The 14,536-nt window shown below is 40.4% G+C and overlaps 1 long non-coding RNA gene across 1 annotated transcript in view; it reads left to right on the plus strand.

Moving 5' to 3' along the window:
* The first annotated feature begins 467 nt into the window (after window positions 1-467).
* LOC131192392 (uncharacterized) overlaps window positions 468-14,536 on the plus strand; it is a 102,109-nt gene continuing 88,040 nt past the window's right edge. The window contains exon 1 of the long non-coding RNA XR_009153726.1: window positions 468-489. This is a non-coding gene — a long non-coding RNA (uncharacterized LOC131192392). The remainder of the gene's footprint in view (window positions 490-14,536) is intronic.

The following is a 14,536-nucleotide window of genomic DNA, read 5'->3' on the forward strand; positions in this document are numbered from 1 at the left end:
CGCCAGCCTTCTCGGCTGAGGAGGAGGTTTCCCGACCGCGAGCTTCGCCGCCGCGAGCCACCCAAAGGCCAGAAGAAAGGTCATTCCATCGGAGTAATGGGCGAAGGCTCCTTCCTCTCCGCCTTACCCATGCTGTGCGAGCCCGGCTGGGCTGCAACCCCGCCGCCGCCGCTCCTTCCTCAGCCTCCCGGGGCTCGCGCTCTAGCAGCCGCCAAGCTCAGGCGGACTCGGCAGCTCCCCATCAGCACTCGCCGCGGCGCGATTCGGGCAGGAGGTCGGGCTCGCTCTGTGGCGGTGGCGCGCTGCCGCCGCCGCCGCCGCCGCCACGGAGCGAGCCCGACTCCTCCTGCCCGAATCGCGCCGTGCAGTGCTGATGGGGAGCTGCCGAGTCCGGCCTGAGCTTGGCGGCTGCTGAGCGCGAGCGAGGCTGAGGAAGGAGCGGCGGCGGCGGCGGCGGGGTTGCAGCCCAGCCGGGCTCGCACAGCATGGGTAAGGCGGAGAGGAAGGAGCCTTCGCCCATTACTCGATGGAATGACCTTTCTTCTGGCCTTTGGGTGGCGGCGCAGAGCGCAGCGCCATCCCGCCCGACCCTCAAACTCGCGTTCCGCTTTCTGGTAAATTGGAGCGCCCGGGTGAACAAACAATGCAGCAACTCAGAGCAAGCGGCGATTGGCCAAGCTCAACCAGTAGAAAAAAGGTTCTCCCGTGTCGTCATTGTTGCTAGGCAGATGTTCAGGCGCAGCGGGAGAGAGAAGAGGAAAACCCTCCCTCCCTCAGCCGAGAAGGACTGCACCGCCAGGGCTTCCCAATGCATAGCCTGGCGGGAGTTACTGCAGCTCACCGGCTCCGCCCCAACTGGTGGTGTTGGGGCAGCAGCTGCCGCTTTCTAGCAAAAGGTCGCTCGCCCAAAACTCCTCGCCTTCTCCTGGGAAGGGCTGGATGGCTAGCCGGAAGGGTTGAATAAGCAAGCCAACCTCCTCCCTCCTCCCTCAGCCGAGAAGGACTGCACCGCCAGGGCTTCCCGCGCCAATGCATAGCCTGGCGGGAGTTACTGCAGCTCACCCGGCTCCCGCCCCAACTGGTGGTGTTGGGGCAGCCGCTGCCGCTTTCTAGGAAAAAGGTCGCTCGCCCAAAACTCCTCCCCTTCTCCTGGGAAGGGCTGGACGGCTAGCCGGAAGGGTTGAATAAGCAAGCCAACCTCCTCCCTCCCTCCCTCCTCTCCCCATAGCGAAGGCGTTTTCCCGTTGGAAGAGAGAGAGAGAAAGGAGGGGCCGTTCCTCCCCATCTTTGATTCTTTCTTCTCCCTCCGTGCTTCAGAAGCTGGGCGTGTGTGTGCGCGCCCTAGTCCCCTTCTGTTCCGTGGCCCTGGAAGGGAGAGAGAGACGGAGAGGGGGGGCCGGTTCTCCCCTTCTTTCATTCTTTCTTCTCCCTCCGTGCTTCACCGTGCTGGGCGACCTGGAGCAGCTGCTCTTCAGCCAGATGCTCGGTGAGTCAGCCCGTCCCTTCCTTCCGTGGGGTCTGCCTTGCTGGTGAAGGTTATTGGGGCTTTTGAGCAACGGAGGAGGACGACGAGGACCCCGTTTCGCGCTGGCATTCCGGGATTTCCCTTTCTTTAGAGCTGGGAATCCTCCTTCCCCTTTGCACTCCTCCCTCCCTCCTCTCCCCATAGCGAAGGCGTTTTCCCGTTGGAAGAGAGAGAGAGAGAAAGGAGGGCCGTTCCTCCCTTCTTTCATTCTTTCTTCTCCTCCGTGCTTCAGAAGCTGGGCGTGTGTGTGCGCGCCTAGTCCCCTTCTGTTCCGTGGCGCTGGAAGAGAGAGAGAGAGAAAGGAGGGCCGTTCCTCCCTTCTTTCATTCTTTCTTCTCCTCCGTGCTTCACCGTGCTGGGCGACCTGGAGCAGCTGCTCTTCAGCCAGATGCTCGGTGAGTCAGCCCGTCCCTTCCTTCCGTGGGGTCTGCCTTGCTGGTGAAGGTTATTGGGGCTTTTGAGCAAGGGAGGAGGAGCGAGCACCGCCTTTCGCTGGCATTCCGGGATTTCCCTTTGTTTAGAGCTGGGAATCCTCCTTCCCCTTTGCACTCCTCCCTCCCTCCTCTCTCTCTCTCTCTCTCTCACACACACACACACACACACAGACTTCTAAAGTCGATTGGCACAATGCTAAGCAAACACAGCAGTGGGTCAAGGGTGAAGAGCTAGGAACCTGGCAGGTGAAAGGTTGAGCGACATGAAGGCAAAGACCACAATTGTTTTAAGAAAGAAGCTTTAGCAGGGAGGGGGGATGGGAGGGTGTTTTAAGTTTTGGCAAACAGCCAGGCCAACTGTATTGGAGAAGGTCACACAACTGGCCTTAACATTTTAGCTGCTGTCTTTTTCCTCACACTTGGGTTTAATGATATTAGAGATCCTTATTGCCCTGCCAAAAAAAAAAAAAAGAGCCACCCCAACGTCTATGAAAATTAACCTTCTCTGCCAAGAGACACTGTGCAGGGTATTTTCACTATTGGTGTGCATACAGGCTTAGATTTGTGCTGGGTTCTTAGTGCTTAGAGCACTGACCTTCAGAGGCACCCTGGTCCCTTGGAAGCTAAAGGAGGACTCATTTTCATGCTTGCAGTTGTATTGTCAATTTCTGTGAGACAATGTTGTTGAAGTAACTCACTCACTCATTCATTCATTCATTCATTCATTCCTTGTGTGTCCAATCACACTTAGCCAATAAAAATTCTATTCTATTCTATTCTATTCATTCATTCATTCATTCATTCATTCATTCATTCATTCATTCATTCATTCATTCATTCATTCCTTGTGTGTCCAATCACACTTAGCCAATAAAAATTCTATTCTATTCTATTCTATTCATTCATTCATTCCTTGTGTGTCCAATCACACTTAGCCAATAAAAATTCTATTCTATTCTATTCTATTCTATTCATTCATTCATTCCTTGTGTGTCCAATCACACTTAGCCAATAAAAATTCTATTCTATTCATTCATTCCTTGTGTGTCCAATCACACTTAGCCAATAAAAATTCTATTCTATTCTATTCTATTCTATTCTATTCTATTCTATTCTATTCATTCATTCATTCCTTGTGTGTCCAATCACACTTAGCCAATAAAAATTCTATTCTATTCATTCATTCCTTGTGTGTCCAATCACACTTAGCCAATAAAAATTCTATTCTATTCTATTCTATTCATTCATTCATTCATTCCTTGTGTGTCCAATCACACTTAGCCAATAAAAATTCTATTCTATTCTATTCTATTCTATTCTATTCTATTCTATTCTATTCTATTCTATTCTATTCTATTCTATTCTATTCTATTCATTCATTCATTCATTCATTCATTTTATTTTGTCAAATACATATTAAATAATTATATAAATATAAGCATGAATTGAATACATAAAAGGAATACAACTAAAGGGAACATTAGGACAGGGACGGTAGGCACGCTGGTGCTCTTATGCACGCCTTACAGACCTCTTAGGAATGGGGTGAGGTCAATACTAGATGCCAATGTTAGATTTACAATTTCAGTGATGATGTAGGAACCTGAACAGGATCAAACACACAATAAGTCATGAGTCCCTGCATGCCCAGAAGAGATCTAAGTCCAGCCCACCTTGAATGCTTTTCTTATCTCCCACGACCATTAGCTGGTCAGATTCTTGTAGAGAGCTTCAGCCTGCAATAAATTTATTTATTTATTTATTTATTTATTTATTTATTTATTTATTTATTTATTTATTTATTTATTTATTTATTTATTTATTTATTTATTTATTTATTTATTTATTTATTAATTTATCTTATTTATTTATTTATTTATTTATTTATTTATTTATTTATTTATTTATTTATTTATTTATTTATTTATTTATTTATTTATTTATTTATTTATTTATTTATTTATTTATTTATTTATTTATTTATTTATTTATTTATTTATTTATTTATTTATTTATTTATTTATTTATTTATTTATTTATTTATTTATTTATTTATTTATTTATTTATTTATTTATTTATTTATTTATTTATTTATTTATTTATTTATTTATTTATTTATTTATTTATTTATTTATTTATTTCCTCATCCCAATCCACTTCATCTGTTTTAATATTGATTCCTTTCAATCTTCCAGAAGCTCCTTCTTTTCATGCAAAAACATTGCTTTTAATTTGCATCAATACTGTTGGGCGTTTTCTATACCTCTTTTAATTTTAACTGTTCTTTGCCATCCGATTATAATCTTTGCCTTTCTATATGCTGCTTCCATTATGATATAAGTGGCAGAGAAGCATTTGAAATAATGCATAAACAAATCCACAATTTTTGCAACATTCTCATAAATTCATTTTGTTCATACTCGCCTCTTTCCTTTTATCATTCCACCAAGCATCCTTTTTCATACTTCCCATTAGTGCAACTTCCCATATTTCAGTTGTATTTTGCACCATGATTCTTTCTACTTTGTTCCAAACAGCTTCCACATAATCTTTCCTCCTGTCTGCTTTGAACCGTTAGAAAATGAATTTATATTATAGTACTTTTTCATAAATCATCTCCAGGCAATCGTTCTACTTTTATACTTGTTACTTTCTTTTTGCTTCTTTCATAGGCGCTCCAGTTTTTTCCAAGGATCTGTTCTTGATATTACCTAAACATCATCTGTCTTGTCAACCTTGTATCTGTCACTAATTTTCCCAGCCTTCCAACCTAAAGCACCAAATGAATAAAACTTTTCTGGTTAATACCTTTTACTTTCAACAGATATTCACAAACCATTACAATTTTTATTTATTCTTGGGTCTCCTAACTGACCTATACTTTTTTCTGTATTTCTCCTGCTTACGGATTCCTACTTTCATATGCACCCACAGCCTACTCTAGATGATATCAGTTCATATTTTCTGACATATGTTTTAGCACGTCTGTCAATAACTGCTCTATGACATCATGCTGGTCACATGACCATGGAAATGTCTTCAAACAGCGCTGGCTCAATGGCCTTGAAATGGAAATGAGCACCTCCCCTATAGTTGACAACGATTAGTGGAGTAAAATCTGCAGGGACTCCTTTACCTTTTATTCATGAAATCTATTCACAAAGTCAGACTATCTTCATTCACTCTTTTCCTTCTCTTAGTTCACAGGAACACACTTTTTTTTCCCTTTCTTTCATTTCTTAATTCATGTTTTTTTTTACCATTTAGGTTTTTTTACATTCCAGGTTGCAATCTTCCATATATCTGTGGGTCATATTGGAGCCACATACATTGTCCTCTGCTGCCATCATGTCTTTAGTCTGTTGAGACTTTCAAGGAAACTTGCAATACTAGATGCCAATGTTAGATTTACAATTTCAGTGATGATGTAGGAGCCTGAACGAGTGATCAAACACACAATAAGTCATGAGTCCCTGCATGCCCAGAAGAGATCTAAGCCCAGCCCACCTTGAATGCCTTTCTTATCTCCCACTTGTTTCCCTTGACCATTAGCTGGTCAGATTCTTGTAGAGAGCTTCAGCCTGCAATAAATCTTAATACTCATTTGAACTGCCTGAATCCCCTGGTTTCTCTGGTGCTTGACAGATCAGATTCTTCCGAGCACTTTCTATGTTTGTGAGGGTTCTTTGTTTTCCAAGAACTGGACACACAAGTGTGTATAAGATAATGATACAAAATACTTTATTGTAGCTCACAAAATGTTCCTGTTGCCCTGGATTGATTCCAGCCTCCTAGACTTTGCAAGTTGATGTAGCCATGTAAATAAGTCTTTGATGGTTAGTTTCTAATGACAAAACTCCTAAAGTTTATAAAGAACAACCTTTGCCTTCCAACAAAATATCATGCACCTCTTGGGATTAAGAGTTACCTTAGCATGGTTGCTTTTCTTCTGTTTGTTACTGAGATCTAATCAAAATTCTAAGACACTGTTTCTCAACCTTGGCCCCTTCAAGATATATGGACTTCAGCTCCCAGAATTCCCTAGCCAGCATCGCCAGCTATGGTTACCGTAGCTTATGGTCATGGCAGTTGACTGACAAAGTTCTTGCTTGCCTGTAATTTCCAGACATCGCTTCCTGATTCCTTGCCTGAATATTGTCTTTTTTCTTTTTCCTACACAGCTTTTCCACACTTTTGTAAACTAAGGGCCTGGATGGGACACTAGCACGTTCCTAAAAATACCACATGGATGCTTCTGAATAAACTGTGAATGGGAGAATGAATGATCCTCTCATGTTTCTGGAGCTGTAGATTTTTATGGCCCTTTGAGAGAAGTGAAATTATCCCTGAGGAAATGGAGGTCGAAACATTTCTGTCTCGCTGCAGCTGCTTTTTCCAAATGCAGACAGGAACCCCAACTTCATTTGTTCAAATTCCTTAAATTGTTTCTATTGTCCATGCATGCTTTTTATATGCCAATTTTAAAACCAAATCGTTTTATGAGAGAAGCAGTTTTAAATATGATGTGTTCGTTCATAATACTACAATAGTAATGCAGAAGTAGAATTATGAATAAAAAGGCATAGATTCACATCAGTTCATGAAATATCCTCTTGAGAATCTGGTCTATAAAAAGGACAAGCTGGGAAATCAGAAGCCATCTAGATATCAGTGGGAAATTTAGATTCTAGATATTATAGGAGAATCACAAATTATAGATCAAACAGATCTATTGTCATCTTATATCAAGGGTGAAATTAAAAATTTTCCCGTACCGGTTCTATGAGCATGATTTGTTGGGGGGAGGTCATGTGACTGGGTGAGTGTGGCTAACTTGACATCACTCACATCGAGGGGCTCCTCCCCTCCCAGGAGGGGCATCGAGGGGCTCCTCCCATCCACTCCTTGTCACAAATGGCAGGAAACTGGGGAGGGGAATATTCCTGCCTACCATCCTTCCCTCAGTCTATGCTGAAATTGAGGAATGGATGACTGGCAGGAAAATCCCCTTCCCCATTTTCCTGCCTTTCACAAAAATGGCTCCATTCCAGCTGCTCCCCCCACCCATGCCTCTCCCTCCTGGGGACTGCCTTAAAAGGGACAGGCTGCAGCAGCTCTGTTGTGAATGGCGGGAGAAAAGTTAGCATTCTCTCTGCTGCATTTAACATTGAATTCTGTGGCAGAGAGAATGCTAACTTTTCTTCCTCCATTCAGAATGGAGCTGCTTCTCCCTTTATGGTTCCGTCCCAGTCCCCTCCCTCCTGGGGACTATCTTAAAGAGACAGGCTGCAGCATCTCCATTTGAATGGCGGGAGAAAAGTTAGCATTCTCTCTGTTGCATTTAACATTGAATTCTGTGGAATATCCAGCGACTGGAAGAGGTGAGCAGTGACCAACTGGGCATGGGTGGAGCCAAGGAGAGGTAATTACTACCGGTTTGGTGAACTGATGCCCATAATCCCTAGCAGTTTTCCCAAACCAGTCCAAACTGGTAGGATTTCACCCCTGTCTTATATCTCTTTGCATTGTTAGCAGGTTGTTAAAAGAAGGTTGTAGAAAATCATAAACAATGAAGTGTTTTCTTAGTGTCTAAATTGCATAAACTCAGCAACAGGTTTATTGTTTCAGAAATCTAAAGAGTGAATTCAGCCAAGCTATCATGATTTATTCTGATCAGGAATGTAAATAGCAGTTTTGTTTTATTTTTATTATTATTTTTGTTCTAAAGCCATAAGAAATATCTCCTTGTATATTAGACAAATTAAATTTCATTACTGCACTTCTCAAGAGAAGCTTAATCTTTCATTCTGATAAATACCACTCTTTAGGACAAAATAAAAATGAAAATGAAATACAGGAACCTTCTGGAGTGCTTATATTGAATAAGGCAACTACCAAATGACTTTACTGACTGTGACCATGCAAATGCTGTGGCATATTATTGCAAAGGTGAAAGAAGTAGAAGTAAAAAAAATATATTGCTGAAAATTTGGAAGTTTTACCATTTGTTCTTGTAAAATGGCTTGAAAAGAGATACTTAAGAAGAATATTTCATGTCACACTTGATTTTGCATTTGTTTTATTTAAGCAAGAAGCCCTGCTGCGTTTCACTCATTTTTATTTTGTTCTGCATTTTTTTTAAAAAAGCAGCTCTGCTTTGCAGCCTCTGGAACTCCTCCAGTAGTTCTCTGAATCATATGAAAGTCATATGAAATATGAAAATCATATAAAAGAACTTCCTAGTTCTGCTTCTTTACCCCATCTAAACCCTTTTTTCACTTGTTCCTGGGGTGACATTGGTAACTATATCCAATTAATATAGTTATTACATACTCATACTTATATATATGCTTATATATCGTATAATTATTTCATGCTTATGCTTATATATACTGTGCGACAAAATAAATAAATAAAAATAAATAAATAAAACACAGCTGGAGGGCCTGAATCAATCGTCATCTGGTGAATATCAGCAATGCATCTGAAGTTGGGAGACATAACAAGTTAGACTTAAGATTTTGGAGTTAAAATGTATAACACATGTTTTGGCTAGATGTGCCCAAACAAACGACAGACAACACCAGAAATATAAGTGCTTTTCAGAGGCAAAGACATGATTGGGAGACTCAGTGCTTGGAGAATGGAAGAGGAAGGGAGAGATGGAGGGAGGGAGGGAGGAAGGGAGATGTTAATTCTTAATGACCCATAGATTTTCTTCAGAATGATCTGGCTTCAGGTGTCCTATCAGTGTAGTTACTGCTGTGTGATTGAATTAATCCATCTTGCTACTTGTCATCTTTTTGTTCTCTTTCTTTCCATTTTCCCCAGCACCATAGACTTCTCCAGAAAACTAGATGTGCCCTGGTGGCACAGTGGTTAGGATGAAATATTGCAGGCTAACTCTGCCCATGTCCTTGAGTTCAATCCTGACAGAGCTCAAGATTGACTCAGCCTTCTGTCCTTCCAAGGTTGGTAAAATGAGTACCCAGAGTGTTTGGGGCAATATGTTGACATTGTAATGCTATAAAGTACTCTGGGATGGTAAAGTGCTAAGTGCTATTGCTGTTGCTAGATTTTCACATTGTGTGCTCAAGCTATGATTATTTGCTCCTTATCAGTTTGTGGTCCCACAATTTGGACATTTTCAGAAAAGCAGCAGGATAGAGACCAAGTGTACCTTGGGGAAAATAATGTTCCATATAGAAGGGGAGACCATCAAGAAGGCCCTTTCATGAGATGAAAATGTCATTTTGTTTGAATACTATATGAGCAATGAAAATATTATTGGATTGGCAGAAACTGGTAAATCATTCTCCTACTTGAATTTGCTCTCTTAGCATACAGTTCAGCTATATTTTCCTCCTTAGTATTCCCAACTTTAGCATTCTAGTCTCCAACCACACAGAGACAGCATAGTCTATTTCCATTAAATCTGATAATAGAACTCATTCTCATCCTCTTCTTCTGAATCAGTATTTCTTATTTTCGTGATTTTTGCATTCCATGTTCCTACTGTGACTTTGCCTTCAGATTTTGTCTTCAGATATTCTTTTTCTGCATGCCAGCATTGGCAACTAAACATCTTGAAGGCTAGATATGTCTTAAATACTATTTATGATGTGGAAGCTCCTCAGTTCTTTGTAAGTACCATGTTGAGTGCCCTCTGACCGAAGGGCCTGATTATCCAGCATTATATCATCAATTATTTTATATTTTCTATCTGTATAATTGGTAAAATACAGAAATAATTTATCATTGCTTTCTTCTGCATAGTAAGAAATTATGTCTTTGTTATTGTCACTAAAGTGACCATCTAGCATCTTCCTATATCAATACTGCCCAATATATGTGCCTGCTTGCCCTAAACCAGGATAACCTTAATACCTTGGATGACACTTCTGGGATTATAAACTCTTGGCAGATTTTCCAGCATTCTTTGGTCATCCCTCTCAGGAACAAGTCATCTGTCATAATGAGGCAGGACTTTGAAATCTATCTATCTATCTATCTATCTATCTATCTATCTATCTATCTATCTATCTATCTATCATCTATCTATCTATCTATCTATCTATCTATCTATCTATCTATCTATCTATCATCTATCAATCTATCATCTCTCTCTCTCTCTCTCTTTCTCTCTCTCCCTCCTTCCCTCCCTCCCTCTCTCTCTCTCTATCTCCTATAAATATTTCATGAGCATCCACAACCCTCACCAACACCTGGTATCATTCTTGATTAGAAAGAAGTCAGCTTGTTTGTGGAAAGTATCTTGTTCTTCATAATTGATTTATGTTTTAAAATTATAGGTATAAATCCAATTAAAACAATGTACTGTTTTTTGCATTTTCAATTAAGTGGAAAATGAAATCAATCAAGCAAGAATTCTTAGAACAAGCAAACGTCTGATGTTTTGTATAAATGTTGAGTTCTATCATACAATGTCAATAAGAACTACCTAGTTCTTATTGTCTCTGAAGTAAGTCTAAATGTGTTTAAATACAAGTAGTCCACAACATATGACCACAATTGAGCCCAAAATTTATGTTGTTACGCTAAGTGAGACAGTTGCTAAGTGGGATAGTTGTTCAGTGAGTTGTTCCCCATTTTACGACCATTCTTGCCACACATGTTAAGTGAATCACTGCAGTTGTAAAGTTACTAACACAGTTGTTAAATGAATCACTGACTTTGCTTGTCAGAAGGTTGCAATAGGTGATCCTATGACCTTGGGACACTGCAAACATCATAAATGTGAGTCAGTCGCCAAGTGTCAGTTTTGATCACATGAGCATGGGGAATGCTGCAACTGCTGTAAGTGTGAAAAACAGTCACAAGGCACTTTTTCAGTGCTGTTGTAACTTTGAACGGTTACTAAATGAACTGTTGTAAATTGAGGACTAACTGCATGCAGTATGATTTCTGCCCTGAATTATTTGTAAAGATAATAAAGTGTAGGAGATGACCAGGCGGAGCCCAAAGGCAGGGTCAAATGTTCCATCAGCTTGGAGTCACAACACTCCCACAAGAGACCTAAATCCAGTTCCTTATGAATTCCATTAACTCTTATCTAGCACCAATTTGCCTAATTGTTAATAGTTCAGATTAATGTCAGGTGCAAGTTATCAGGAAAAGGAGTTGAGTTCAAAGCATTTCAAGTTTATTACATGCTACCTATACACAAGAATCTGACCTACTAACTGTGAAGGCATGGGATGACACATTTGACCCTGCCTTCAGGTTCCACCTTCAGGTTCCATCGCCTACAAAGGTGCAGGATGCAAATAAGTATTCAACTGTCTTTATTGCAGACTGGTATACTAGGGTGACATGCTAGGGTGAAATATGCCATCCCTATTATGCTAAACATGGTATCAAAGCAGAGTGCATCTTTTTGCCTAGCCTGATATTCTGATATAAAGGTTTGTCAGGGGTACATCAGAAAAATATTACCGAGCAAAACAGAACTGATTCCTAAGTAAGCAGGTGAAGATTAAACCTGAAATAATTTTATAAAGAAACATGCCATTAGAAAGGTCAACTCTAGAATTGCCTTGCCATTACTAAGATATCAGAATATTCAAGCATTTAATATGTATAAAGCTTTTAATCTTATTAAGATTAAGAATTTAGATTACTTTAAACAAATTAAAAGGTTTTTTTGTAAAACAGTTCTCCTTGCCTCTGGTTGAAACTTTTTTTTCTTTTTTTTCTTTCTTTCTTCCGTCCTTCCCTCCTTTCCTCCTTCCTTCCTTCCTTTCTTTCCTATAAATATCATAGCAAATGTAAACCAAAGCATAAAATCTTAGTTCTGCATTTCATTCCCATTTCATCATCCCAGTAATATAACCATTAGCTTGGAGGGAAAAAGAAATCTGGCAACCCATTAATGTTAAGTGGCCTTGATTTAATTAGTGCCTAAGTGCTAATTGATTCTAGGCAGTAATAAATGGTCCTTTATTAAAAGGTGACACAAATGTCAATTTTAAAAACAACTTATAACAGGTCTGCCAGAAGGAGGATCTATTCTGGAACACTTCCAAAGAAATAGAGTACAGATACTCATATCTGGAATACCTGATTAAGGTATTAGCACATGAACCCAAAGACATTGTCCCCCCTCGGTCTTCTGATATTATGGCAGCTTAAGCAATTATAGCCTTGACTGTAATGACCACTAGAACATTAATGTCATTGTTATACATTTCACAATTAATACTCTGCGATTCTCAGCCTTGGATAAAGGATTCCAGGATACAATGCTTGATTTTAGTCAAAAGGCAAAGACCAAGTGGTTCCAGGAAAAGAATGAGTAAATTTATCCCTTGGGGAAGTAACTTATTTGTTGGTAGTTAGCCAAGTAGCCACACTCTTGTGACATGAACAATACGTAAGAAGAAAACAACATCTTAATCAAATAACTATCAAGGAGAAAATCACACACACACCCCACCAACACTGATAGAGCAAGCTGCTGCATATGAACTGGGAGCAAACCCCACTCACCTACAGTGATGATGTAACCTACACAGTTAATGAATTGTCTGCAACCAAGCTCAGAGAGCACCAAACATTCACTAGTTCAACTCTGAGCTACATATATCCTCTTCTATTGGAACTATACATACATACATACATGTATGTATATATATATATATATATATATGTAGATCTTTGGTTATTCGGGTTTTCTCCCGCGTAAAATTGGAAGTGTCTTGGCGACGTTTCGACGAAGTCTCATTCGTCATCTTCAGGCTTCAGCTTCGTGCTTCTGGGAGCAATGTGTGACTGCAGCTGTTTCTTCCTTTTTAACTGCTAGTGGGGGTTTGAACTGATTGGGTGGGAGCTTGGCTGTGCTCTGATTGGATGGCTTTTTTTTTTTGGTGCTCTGATTGGCTGGCGGTGTGTCCTGTTTGGGTGGGGGCTTGGTTGTTCTCAGATTAGTCTGAGCTGCAGGGGGATTTGAGCTGGTGAGCTGCACAGCTGTTGTCCGGCTTCATGTTCGCGGTCGTGCCACATCTTCACAGTGGGTGTCAGTCTGCTGCATGTATGGATTGGAGGGGTTTGAAATGGCCAATGTTGCAGCTGCGGTCTGGCTTCTGGTCCTTAATCGTGCTTCATGATCAGTGTGGGTTTGGGTCTGCTTTCTGGGTGGATGTGTGGTTACTGCACTTGTCCCTAACACGAGGAATGACACCAGAGCCACACTCACGAGGTCCACACAGGATGTCACCACCACACATCCACCCAGAAAGCAGACTCAAACCCACACTGATCATGAAGCACGATTAAGGACCAGAAGCCAGACCGCAGCTGCAACATTGGCCATTTCAAACCCCTCCAATCCATACATGCAGCAGACTGACACCCACTGTGAAGATGTGGCATGACCGCGAACACGAAGCCGGACAACAGCTGTGCAGCTCACCAGCTCAAATCCCCCTGCAGCTCAGACTAATCTGAGCACAACCAAGCCCCCACCCAAAGAGGACACACCCCCATCCAATCAGAGCACCAAAAAAAAACCCATCCAATCAGAGCACAGCCAAGCTCCCACCCAATCAGTTCAAACCCCCACTAGCAGTTAAAAGGAAGAAACAGCTGCAGTCACACATTGCTCCCAGAAGCTGAAGCCTGAAGATGACGAATGAGACTTCGTCGAAACGTCGCCAAGACACTTCCAATTTTACGCGGGAGAAAACCCGAATAACCAAAGATCTACATACAAACACCCGCGAAAACCTCAGAAAACATATATATATATATGTGTGTGTGTGTGTGTGTGTGTATATGTGTGTGTATGTATATATATATATATTTTACAGGGACTAAATCAAAATTGTATGAACTTTCCTCCATGGGAAGCAATGCATGCTAATCTGTTTTTGAGAGAGATTTTAGATACTTTTATGCAATGATCAAAATATATTTATTTAAATTTTCAAAACTATCAGCAAAGGGTGATCAATATATCACACAGATCTACAAAAATCTTAATTGTAATCCTCAGAACCACGCACAAAATAATTCCCCAAAGCATTAAATTCATAAATATACAACACTACGTAAAACTGAACAAATGAAAATAGGCAGCAAATAGTATTTCCTCAGAAATTTTCATATTTGAGTAAAAGTTTTATTTATTTAATATGTACTATATATATTTGTGTTAGTGTGTATAACTTTGTGCACAAAATATTGTTACTTTTTTCTTTTTCTTTTGCTATTGTAGTATTGCTTTATTTTCTTTGTTGTTTTATTAAATAAACACTTACAGTCCCTCCCCAAATAAAAATATATACATTCCAATATATTTTTCTTCTAAATGAGAGAGTCATATGTAGATTTCTGTGTATTTATGTTCCTGAGAGTGTCCGGACGTAAATGCAGTAAATAAACAAACGAATCATTTGGGGCTATGTGTACAGATTTACTGATTGACAGACAGTAACCCTGACAGATGAGGGGCCGTTTTGCATTTTTCAAATGTTTTCCAATGACAAGGCTAATTCACTATTTAAAAAAAAAATTGGACAGCTACATAATTTTATGATTTGAAATAATGAGATAGTA

This window comes from Ahaetulla prasina, chromosome 2 (genome assembly GCF_028640845.1).
Source record: "Ahaetulla prasina isolate Xishuangbanna chromosome 2, ASM2864084v1, whole genome shotgun sequence".
NCBI lineage: Eukaryota > Metazoa > Chordata > Lepidosauria > Squamata > Colubridae > Ahaetulla > Ahaetulla prasina.